We start from the raw sequence: 8,977 nt of genomic DNA on the forward strand, positions 1-8,977 counted from the left end.
AACAAATGACAATGTCACGTCGTGTACAATCGTTTAGCAATGCGCCAATAATGTATTGTTTCAGCTCACTCGCAGTAAGTTGGAATAAACATTCTCACAAACAAATTTAGCAATTTGATGCGCAACGTTTCATTAGATACTGGTGTCAAACATCAGCACAAGATGTAGTAAGACAGAATAAAAAAAGATATACATGTCGAAGGAGTCCAAATAACTGAAGTTTCAAACTATAAATGTTTTGTTTCACGTCGGTGGAGGAATTCCGGACAACCCGAAGAAACCCCACCACGTGCGAGGGGAGAACACGTATTAAAGGATCGCTGTAGAGATAGGTTAGCGAACCCACTTGCAGCGTGATCCTCCAACCCTTGACTTCAAAGCCCCAAGGTGCACAAATACACTCACATCGCAAACATTCTCCCCAGGCTGGAACTGTTATAAAAGGCGTTAATTAAAACCGAATATGAACACGACTTTTAACATGAAAACACACAATTTCACAGCTACGAGATGTTAAAAGAAAACATTTCTCGCACGCCTCTAAAATGCAGTACAGCAAGTAGGTTACTAACCTATCCGTGCACAATTTTTCAGTCGTTATCTCCTCGTGTGGAGTGGGTATTCTCCGGTAACTCAAATTTACTGTTCATACTAATCTATACCTTGAGTTTCCTGGCTGGCTGCTGGCTGGGCTCCTCATCATCCCAATTGTAACTCTGTTTGTTCGTTCCCGCGGGCCGTTGCCACCGAACCTAGCTGGGTAACTGGCTCGCGGGGTTTCCCGTGTAAAAAAATCTCGAGTTGGATTGAAACGGCGGAAAAAGTTCGGAGGACGAATAATAACAGACAGCGACATCGCAGAGGTGGCAGTAACGCATGCAGATGCCTGGCCACGTTTCATTTCAAATGACTCGAACATTTCAACTTGTGCTCCGATTAATACCATTCTTTCGCCAGAATATTATTTTAATTCTCGAGAACATTAAAACATGAAATAACTTACAATGCAAATTCTCTCGGCAACGTGTTGCCTACAAGCTAGAGTAATATTATCAACAATTGTATACATAATGCGCGTTGGTTGGGCTTGTAAGAGTACCGCTTACCTTTGCAGAGGTTCTACCAGTAAGTTATTATTGCCACAGCTGTTGTGCGGCGGCTGCTGCTATTTTGTGTTGACGTTGGTGATGATGTCCATCACTTCATCTCACCTCTGCAGGACTCTCAACCCCGTAAGCCTCTGTGGCCGTAAGGACATCCTCAGTCAATCGAGTACGCAGGGGTCAGTTTAGTGTCTAATTACGCGCGGACACATCTGCGCCAGTGCACACTTTTGGATTACCAAGTTAAACACACGGGCAGTAAGTCAGTCTACACGCGTGTTGGGTGTCTAACTGTGTACACGTGTGTGTGTGTATAGACAAGTTAACTAGACTCTATGCTTTATCATTACGTTTAATGTTACACTTCTCAAAATGTGTGTTGTTCGAGACGCGTATTGTGTATGCGCTAATTTAGCAGATCGGTGTGCGTGTGTGTAATGCAGAGCGCGTCAGTTAACATACCACGATCATGTATGCAGGCTGTCTATCAATGAAAGAGTTAACGGATCGCTCGCTCAGTCACGCAAATAGGTGCTCGCAAACAACACTCGACACAGAGAGAGCCTTCCTGCCACTTGCAGAGACTCTGGTGCCCAGCCGGAGTGAGTGGCTGAGTGTGTGTGGAGAGAGCGTGCGGAGATTAGGAGTGGGGTGTGTGTGTGTAGTGCGTATTGGGAGAGGAGGAGGAGAGGGGGGATGAGGAGGAGGAGGAGGGGAGAATGTTATGTGAGTGTATGGGGGAAGGACGGCAGGAGGTGGGTACTTGTGCGTGGGGAGATGAGAGTTGGAGGTGTGTGTGAGTTGAGGAAGGAGTGGAGTGTGTGTATGTATGGGGAGAGGATGGGGCGGGGGGGTATGTTGAACTTCTTTCGCACCGTACGTGTATGTGGCTGTGTTACGTGTGCACGGCGGGGAGAGGGAGGGAAGTGTGGGGACGAGCGAAGGGTGTCACCGTGTGTGTGCGTTAGGTACTCGCTAACAGCACTTGCCCTAACAGTCTGCTTCGACTGTACGGGGGATCTGTGTCTTTTTTATGTTTTGAGAATTATTTTTTTTGGAGGGGGTTGGAGTGGGTGGTGCAGAGAGGAAAGTTGGGTGAGAGTGGGATGTTGTGGTGTCCACTGGTGTCAGAGGGTATCTCTGTGAGTTGGAGGGTCGTGTGGTGTGGGGGGGAGCGGTGGTGTAGCGGTTCGATTCCAGCTCACGGTCAACACCGGCGACGATTATCTGAACCAGTCCTGGGTCTCCCCTAGGTCGACTCAGCCTCAAATTAGTACCTGGTGCGGGCGTCTAAAAACATCGCCACTGGGGAGACAAAGGCGACCGGGCGTGATGTTAGCCACGCACCCCCTTCGCGTGCCGTGCCGGCCTTACTGGGGGGGTCTTTGGAGGGGGCTGGGTGTGTGGATGAGTTTGTGTACAGAGTGCGGAGGCTGTGGGCGAACCGTGGAAAATGTTTATGTGGCGATCGGTGTGTGTGTCTCTCTGTGTGTGTCTGTGTGTGTGTCTGCGTGTGTTTGTGTCTCTCTCTGTGTGTGTCTGCGTGTGTGTGCCTGTGTGTGTCTCTCTGTGTGTGCCTGTGTGTGTGTCTGCGTGTGTGTCTGTGTGTGTCTGCGTGTGTGTGTGCGCGTGTGTCTCTGTATCTCTCTGCGTGTGTCTGTCTGTGTGTGTCTGCGTGTGTGTGTCTGTCTGTGTGTGCCTGTGTGTGTGTCTGTCTGTGGATGCGCGTGGTGGAGCGGTGGCGCAGTGGTTAGCGCGCTGCGCTATAAACCCGGCGGCCCGAGTTCGATTCCCACTCACGGCCAGCACCAGTCACGATTATCTAAACCGGTTCTGGGCCTCCCCTAGGTCGACTCAGCCTGAAAATGAGTACCCGATGCGGTGTGTAGTAAACATCGCCATCGCGGTGCTGGCCACCCACCCACCCCCTGGTGGGTCGTGCCGGCCTTCAATGGTGCTCACAGCGCTTACCCCAGCAGTCTGTTACACAGGCTACACGGGAGATCTTTGTTTTTGTATGAATGAGTACGTATGTTGAACTTCTTTGGCAACGTACGTCGCCAACCGTGCTAATCGGAGTATAGAGTTATGTGTACGGTATCTGTGTGTGTGGTGTATCTGTATACATGCAGAGGTGTGCGTGTGTTTGTATATAGAGTATTGTATGGGCAGGATGTGAATGTGAGATGTAGTTGGGGCAGCATTAGGAGAGTGTGTGAGAGAGAGAGATATAGATGTGCAGTGGTCGATTATTAATCTTGCACCGGTCTTGGGCCTCCCATAAATCGACTCACCCTCAAATGAGGACCTGGTGCATTGTGTACATTTTGCCACTGGGGAGACAAAGGCGGTCGGGCGTGGTGCTGGCCACCCACTAACAGCACTTGCCCCAACAGTCTGTTACACAGGCGGTGGGGGGGGTCTCTTTGTGTAGTGGTCAGGGTTTGTATGCGACCCGGGTGTGTGTCGCTCTCTGCTGGTCAACCATGTTATGGACACTTACTACACGAACTGGTCAATCGGTGCTCGGGTCTGAAAGAGTTGTTGAGTTAAGGGGGACCCCCAAGCAAATTCTATATATTCGTCGACAGTGGATGTCTGGTGAGGTAGTCGTATATGTGTTTTGGTGGAAACCTACGTCAAGCTTTAGTACATGTGACGGCGATGTGCTCTGTCGTTGCGCCGTGTGATACATCTGCGCAAAGGGTTGTTAACAGGAACTCCCTTTAACACGTAGTAGAAGTTGTTGGGTTAGAGCTCGTAAATATAAATGTGTCGTTAAACCCGCCACCACCCGACACAGCCAATTATCAAGGTTTGGCACGTAAACAAAACGTGCCAATTCGTTACTTGTACAGCACACCGGTGTGTTGGAGAGTAAACCCACGGCATTTACAATTGGTGGTGGCGGGTTTAACGACACATTTATGTCTACGCAATCTAATCCCAAAAACCTCTATCGTGGAGTAACTCGCTTGTAGGTCTGAGAGGGGCAGTAGAATAGACAGCACCGGTATAAAATCCAGGTCGTGAAAGGGAGAAAATCCTGGACGACAGATTTCATGTGAATTGTCATCTACACAGCTTCTATGTTGGTATAATTCACCAAGTCCGCATTTGATCTATTTTGGTTTTACTAGTCTGTCAATTTGTGAGTTGCTAAAGTTAAGACAATGGTTATCACACTATGAGTGGTTGCTATAGTTTCCCGCATTATAAAATGTAAAAAATCACATTGACGATGGCAAGAATTGACCCAGTCTTGGAGGTGAAATTTGGCAGAGAAAATGCAAATCGAGATTAATGTTATTTTTTTTATTTAATGGTGGTTTTCATTTGTTTAAATAGAGAGTGTTAATCGGGCTTAATCTCTCACTGAATATTTTTCAGGTCGCTTGTTTCACTTGAGTAGGCACTGACTCGGAGCCATAAGCAATGCTTTCATCGATGTGGTGTGCCAGGTGTGGATTCTTCTTTCACGTCGCCAACCTGGAGAGACTGGCTGAAATTAAGCCCTGAATGTAGATAAGTTGACTGAATTCATTGATGCCTTTTAATCAGATGAATACCCCGAAAATATGTATGGTTTCAATTAAGTGTTTATCTAATAACCTTGTTCATGTATCGCTGTTGTCAACTCAGCACATAATTTCTCAACCCTGCAATGGAATAGACTACCCCTTAAGGAGAAGTCTACAGTGGTCGTTTTATGGTTAAACCAATCCCTGTCACCGATATGTGGAATGTCCATCACTGCCAATGCACATGAGCACCATACTATCTGTGTACAGACTTGAACACTGAAAGCCATGTATTTTATTGAGTAAACAGAGCTGATGGTTGAAAGCTTTTATGCACCATCCATGTCACTTGTTTTTGGGGTCGTGTACGTTACGAGGTGTCGAGTGATGTCTGATTAGTTGTTCTCGAGCGCTTTCATCCCGCTCTGTTTGCTTTAAATCGGAGACCAGCGGAGCCCGTGATAGAAACGGGGGTAGGTCGTGGCATTATCCTGATGTAGAAGGTTGGTGCTGGACACAGCCACATTTGCAAATGTGATTTGTAACTTTGATCCTTACCTGCGTATCCATAGTTCAATTGTAATGTGCCATTTCATTGAGGTACCGTGTGATGTGTTGGTGTGGTCTGGGACTGTTTTTGTTGTTGTTTTGCTGCCTTGCTCAAGCTTGCAAAAAGTTTCGATTTAAAGCTTTCGTGACTGCAGGGATTCATCTTCTTGGTTCTTTCGGTAAAGTCACGTAGAAGGGAAGTAATAAAATAATAAAAATAAAACATAATAAAACAATTCTCACGACGTTTCGGCCACAACGCAAGCAGCCATCCTCAGGCGAAGAATGAAACACCCCAAGCTTGGAGCGTATATTTAAGCTGGGTTAGAGGGGGGGGAGGCGCTCTTCTTCCCACCTCCCCCCCCTCTAACCCAGCTTAAATATACGCTCCAAGCTTGGGGTGTTTCATTCTTCGCCTGAGGATGGCTGCTTGCGTTGTGGCCGAAACGTCGTGAGAATTGTTTTATTATGTTTTATTTTTATTATTTTATTACTTCCCTTCTACGTGACTTTACCGAAAGAACCAAGAAGACTTGCAAAAAGTGTTTAAAAATCGGACTTATAACGTTTTTCATTCATTTTAATCTATATTTCGTGACTTGCTTAACTTTGTCTTTATTATGCACTTCTATGTTTTGTTTTGGTATTGTTCATTGTTGTAACTTGCTGACCCGCCCCTGCTGGACATGCGTGAAAAAGAGCTTCATAGCTCATCGGATTCCTCCAGTCTAAATAAAGATTCTGAATTCGGTTCCACGCGTGAGAGGGGAGCTGAGCCCCAGTCAGGTAGCCTCCGCACGCACTGGAGGCAAGGGCACGCATCCTCCCGGGACCCCCAAGGTGGCGTGATGGGACCTGGGAGTTACAAGGGCCACGTGGTGCGGTGGTGAGCTCAGCGAACTCTGAAACCACGCAGGATCGCACAGCCAGATACCCAGCCACTCCGCTAGTCAGTCAGTCGCCGTGTCAGTTAGTCATCTACCTAAGCCAAGGTCCGGAACCTTGGGATATTTTCCTTATTAATCACACCTTGACTTTTGAGTGTCGTGCAAGGGATCTAAGATTTCCTTGTTTCACCTGCGAAATATTTCACGCATTCGATCAATTCTCTCAATGCGCTTCCTTTTATTTTTTATCAAGAATATATTACTGAAATGCCTTGTTTAGTGGTACAACAGGGAATGTTTTAAATCGGTTACAGCTTGTCCAACACTCCGGTGCCCGGGGTTTGCGTGGAGTGAGGAAATGTGAGCACATCACGTTTCAGGATCGAATTTAAAGTTCTTGTATTGACTTTCATGGCCCTGAAGGGCTTAGCTCCATTATATCTCAGCGATCTGCTGAAACCGTGTGCCCCTGTACGGCAACTTCGATCCACCAAATCTGGATGTACCTCGGACAAATCTGCATTCAGTGGATGAAAGAGCGTTCAGTAGTCAGGCACCTTGTTTGTGTGATGCCTTGTCCCAGACTGTTAGGGATGCTCTGCCAGTGAAGATTTTTAGGGCTCGTCATTTATTTTATCTTGCGTATCCGTCTGTGTAGGGGTGTTTGCCTCTTAGTTGTAATGTTAATGGTTTTTACTAAGAATCTGTTGTAAAGGGCTGTTAGGCCTTGTGTGAATGTCACTATAATAAGCTGAGTTTTAATTATTAACTACCAAGCCACCCAGCCATTGAGCTAGTCAGCCGGTTACCTAGTCACCAGCCTAACCAACCAGCCATCATTGACCTAGTCAGTCACCTATTCAGCTTGTCACTTTCCTAACCACCCGGCCACTCAGCTAGTCACCCAAGCACATAGTCAGCTAGTCATCTGCCTAACCATCCAGTCACTGAGCCATTTATATTCTGTAGTCAGCGAGTCATTGTCAACTTATCGCCTTCCAAACCACCCATCCACTGAGCCACCTAGCCACACATCTCGTCACCCAACGAAAAGTATGTATTGTACTGTATTGACAATAAATTAATCAATGCTTTATTGACATTTTACAAAAAAACTGATTGCCTATCATGAACACATAAACGTCGCATGTTGGTGTGAAGTGTAGTCATGGCAAAGTCTTAAACCACCAGTGAGGAGTTTTATATTGGTCAGAATGTGATCAATAGATTGGCCACGTGTAAATAATAATACCTGTAAAAACATATTCTTAGGTTTGTACACGAAGCCATACAAATATACAAACACAGACATAATTTCAACCGTGATGATGGTTACAAACTGAGTAATCATTGGAAACTGAGTAATCATTGGAAAGATGTGATTAACCATGCACAAAAGATTTAACTACAGTTATTTGACCAATCTTATTTGACAGACAACTATTACAGGTTTACCATGTTTAGTTGTTTTCTCCTTTTCACACTATTGTTAGGTAGGCCAGGTTTAGTCACAAACCGTACCTCTCCATAACAAAGGCTCACCCTCTTAAGCCTCACCTTACCATATGAATAAAAAGTGTGCTGTACTTGGCCCTTCCCCACTCTCCAACCATTATATAAACGGAGTGGTAGCTCCTGCAATCTCTCATTTACTTGATACAGCTGTCGTGGCTGTGACGGTTCCACCTGAAGACGGAAGCTTGTGTTGCCTCCGAAACGTCGTGATTTTTAATTTACTTTTATTAATTTTAATGTTTTACCTACGTGACTTTACCGAAAAAACCTAAGAATATGAATCCTTGCAGTCACGAAAGCTTCAAATCTAGAACGTGTAAAAACGTGACACTTGTAGGCGGATGGTAATTCAGGGTTAATGACAAGAATTTTGGCATAAAACTACCGCGTGGCCGAACCACAAGAAAACAAATGTGGATCAACAGTGTATTTGGCGAGGAAACCCTACGTTTAAAGTTAACACGTAAACAATTAGTATGCTTTAGGTTTACAGCTTCATGCGCCTTTATACACAGTAATTGAATTCACGTGCTCACTTCACTTCCTTGGGAATCCCAGTCTGGCTCTGCACTGAAACAATCAATTGAGTTGCGTTGCGCCATATTGCAACGGGACAGGGTTATTATCCAAGACGAAGTCAATTATTCCGTGATACAGCGTTGACTGTGCAAATAGCACGAAACCCCAACGCGTTCCTCAACAACAACACTGCCTTACATTGAAAAATCTATTAAATATCATCATCATCACGAACCATGGGCAGATAGCCTGTATGTGTCCACTGCACATGTCGTCATTTGTTTCCACTTTGCTCTCGGTCTTGTGCCAATATGCTCAAGTCGTGCCACATCTTTCTGGCACCGATCTCTTATGTCGACGTCAAACTATTCTCGATTAGGTCTTCCTTTATTTACTGCCCACTTCCATGTTTCCGTACAAAACCCTTTTAATTGTCCTGTTGTCGTCACTGCCTGGGCATCAGGTCTTCTATGTGCAACCTTTTTCTCACTTCTACGTTGGCCACTCTAAAAAAATGCAGTTTCCTTCTGTAGCAATACATTTCGAATGCCAATATATTTTCTGTCGGTCTCAAATATACATTAATATTGACATATAAACAGGGTGTCTATCAAGTCCCTATTTGATTGAACTAACGGTATTTATGTTTCTTTACAGGGCCCTATGACTATGGATGTCCAAGAACGTGTGATGGTAATAACACTTTCAATGAGATGGGGCGCTTTGTCATTAAGCAAACATCGTTCGGGAGTAGCTCAATGAACGTTTTCCAAATCGCTGGATTCTTTTTTGTTTGTTGCGGTTGCACCCGATTCAAGAGCCAAATGGCTCACAGGGCTATACCAAATAAATGAAAACTGAAACTGAGCCTTGGACAGATCCA

This window comes from Lampetra planeri, chromosome 5 (assembly GCF_965212315.1).
Source record: "Lampetra planeri chromosome 5, kcLamPlan1.2.h2, whole genome shotgun sequence".
In the NCBI taxonomy this organism is placed as follows: domain Eukaryota; kingdom Metazoa; phylum Chordata; class Hyperoartia; order Petromyzontiformes; family Petromyzontidae; genus Lampetra; species Lampetra planeri.